Below are 3,406 nucleotides of genomic sequence, written 5' to 3'. Positions count from 1 at the left end.
ACATCCCCCCCCCCTTTGCCGTCCCCGCCCCGAAGCTCCTCAGCCCTTCCAGCCCCGTCGGCGCCCGGCAGCAGGACCGGCTCGAGCGAGAGCCTCATCACGCGTGCCAGAGAGTCGACCGTATCCACCTCCACCGCCTGCAGCTCCCCCCGCCGGACCTTGTCTTCCACTTCGATCATCTCTTGCCAGACTGAGGCCGCCCCCTCCGGGCGGATGGTCGGCTCCGGCCGCGGGGAGAGACAGGGGGGAAGCAGCGCGCCCACGTTGCCCCCCGCCCTGGCACGCCTCCTGTCGAGGCACCCGGCGTCCGGGGAGAAACCACACTGAGCCCTGAGCGCGTCCACCGAGAGCTTCTCGGCCATCCGCTGGCTTAAGCTATCTCGCTTCACGCCCTTGGCTTTCCCCAGCCGAAGCACCGCCGCCTCCTCCCTCCCTCTGCCGCCCCTCCGAGCCCCGCTCGTCACTGCGGAGGCGTGCCCACAGGCCCGGAGCATCCAGGGCTCCAGGCGCCAGAGCCGAAGGCTGCCGTGCGTGTCGAGGGAGACAAGCTGGAAGACAAGGCCCTCCACGGCCCGCCAGTCCACGGCGAGGACAGGGGCCGCGTGGCCCTGGAAAGCCTGGACGAGCTCGGGGGCCTCCGAGGCCTCCGCCGGGAGGCGTGAGGGCGGGGGGCACGCCCACAGGTACAGGGTGTCAGGCTGCGGGCCCGGCGCCTTGCCGGCAGCGGATTGCCCGGGCACGATTTTGCCTCCTTGGGAGCCGCCTCCGACCGAGACCAGTCCGCGGTCCCCGAATGGGGACCATCGCACCAGCCCAGACGCGTCCACCAGGGAGAAAGCCAGCATGGGCGCCCGTGTCGGGCCCGGGCCTCGACCGCCTGCAAGCTCCACGAACCGGTGCGCTGCTGAAAGCGCCGCGGGGTCGGAGGGTGGCCAGGAAGAGAGGAGGCCCAGGTCCCAGAGTCTGACGGCGCCGTCTCGCGCGCAGGTCAGAAGCTCGTTCGCCCCCCCGGGCCTCCAGCTCAGGCTCGACACCTCGGCGTCTTCCCGAACCCCGCCTCCCCGGGTGCAGAGGGACGAAATGGCCGGCGACGGGGACGAGGACGGGGAGGACGCGCGCCGGGTATCCCATAGCCAGACGTCTTCGCCATGCGCCGAGGCCAGGACCTCGGGCCGCTCCCTGTTCCAAGCGACGAGCCGCGCGGCTCGACCCGGACCCGCGCTCAGGCTCTGAGAAGGCGTCCGGTGGGAGCGCACGTCCCATATGTGAACGACGCCGTCAGCGCCCGCCGAGGCTAGCACGTTGGGCAGGTCAGGGCACCAGGCCAGGTCCTTGACATCCCTGTGTAGAAGGAGAAGCCAATGGGATTCTTGGATGCGCACGTACAACTTCCCCGCCACGCATGAGAGCGTTTGCCTGACGATTGTACATATTTATTCTATATTCTTGGTAAGTCATGCTCTATTGGCGCCAAAACATACCCTTTGTGCTTCCGTAAGCCTGCCATCAGAGGCCTGTAGTCGTTGTCGACGCGCCACACCATAATGCTTGCCTCCGATGTGGAGGCCACGTGATCTTGATGGGACAGGTGCGGATTCCATCGCACGCATTCTGCTGGATATTGGCTCTCATGGTGAAATATTTGGGGCCGCTGGTACGGATATTCCAAGTCCTGGGTTGGGAAAGGGCAACGAGGTAGACGGCGAGAAACGAGGACAAATGATGATTTGAAGGGACATCGCCGCAGTGGAGGTATGCCTCGCAATCGAAGCCATATGTGAGTAAAATCTATCTTCAAACACTGTTGAATATCCTCACCACCAAGAGCAGGCCGCCACTGGTCCCCAGCGCCGCGTAGCGCCCGGATACGTCGCAAGACAAGGACTGAGCATCTACACCGGGCTTCAAGGTCCCGAGAGGAACGTCCAGAGTTTGGTGGAGTGTCGAATTTGTTTTACGCAGCGTGCCAGCGGACGACGACATCCAAAGATATGGCGGAACCGGCTCCCTCTGGGACGCGGGTGTGTGTACGTGCGCCTACAAGGATCTCTCTGTATGTGCTTTCCTGTGAGGGGGGTCGGGAGGTTGAGATGGTGGACACGGGGCTAGGGGGGCTGGGTCTCTGGCGACTTAGGGGCCCTTCACATTTCATCTCAGACCAGAGTCGAGAGGTGATACGAACCAAAAGCAGAAAGGCCTAGGGTTCTCGGGGGTGTGATCTTCCTCCATGTCATTGTGGAAGGTCTGCGTGCCCACTGCATCCGGCTCGCCAGCCCCGCTGTTTCCTCTTCAAACAGCCTCGGGTGGTATTTTGTTTGTACTACATTCAACTCCTCATGACCAGAACCCTTCATGCGCCCAGGAAATTTGTCGAAGAGGGAATTTGTGATTATCTTTTCGCGCTGATTTGGTCCCATCGGCTTCATCGCTTTGTTTCGTGCCGGCTCCAGGGAGTACAACCAACTTTGGCGAGACGGGGTCTCCCCTTGAACCCTTAAATAGGTTTTTGCCCATGAATTTATTCGCAATCATGGGTGTCCTTGTCTACTATCCTGCCGTATCATTTGCATCTGCGCTGCCTTTGGTGCTTAACACATGGAGCGAGGATTTTACGGGTGCGACGCGCACAGCTTTTGACGTCATTTCCCAAGCAACCGGGAGAGGAGGTCGCCTCGACGCTCTGGAGCAAGGGCTCAATTTTTGCGAACTGCACCAATGTGGCGGCTCGGTTGGGTTCGGGGGCCACTCGGATGCCTCCGGTGAGGTGACCTTAGACGCCATGGTTATGGACGGCGTCACGCATGACGTAGGCGGCGTGGGAGGGCTTCGGCGGGTAAAGCGAGCCGTCTCTGTGGCCCGAGGCGTGCTCGAGCACACGAACCACTCTTTGCTAGTGGGCGAGGCGGCCACGCGCTTTGCCGTCGACTTCCTGGGCTTCGAAGAAGAGTCTCTGAGCACGCCGGAAAGCGTCGAGGAGCAGGCCGCATGGGTGGCGGGGGGGTGCCAGCCCAACTACTACCGGGCCTTCGACCATTGCACGTCCTCGTGCCCGCCCTACGTGCTCCAGGCGCCAGGCACTCGGGAAAGCGGAACAGGGCAGCAGATGGGGCGGTGGGGCCGGGTCGGGAGGGAGGAGCATCGGCCTCGTTACTCGCCCTATGTGGAGGAGGGCAGTCGCCAACAGCGACAGCCCAGCAACCACGACACGATCGGCATGGTGGTGGTGGACCGAGAAGGGGAGCTGGCGTGCGGCGTTACTACCAATGGCCTCGGTCACAAGGTGCCCGGGCGCGTGGGCGACTCGCCCGTTCCAGGCGCCGGTTGCTACGTGGAGCGCGGGGTGGGAGGTTGTGCCTGTACTGGGGACGGCGACGTGATGATGCGCTTTTCCCCCTCGGCGCGGGCG

This window comes from Nannochloropsis gaditana (genome assembly GCF_000240725.1).
Source record: "Nannochloropsis gaditana CCMP526 unplaced genomic scaffold scaffold272, whole genome shotgun sequence".
Lineage (NCBI taxonomy): Eukaryota > Eustigmatophyceae > Eustigmatales > Monodopsidaceae > Microchloropsis > Microchloropsis gaditana.
The sequence above is the reverse complement of the archived record's forward strand: the minus strand, read 5'-3'. Positions refer to the sequence as shown.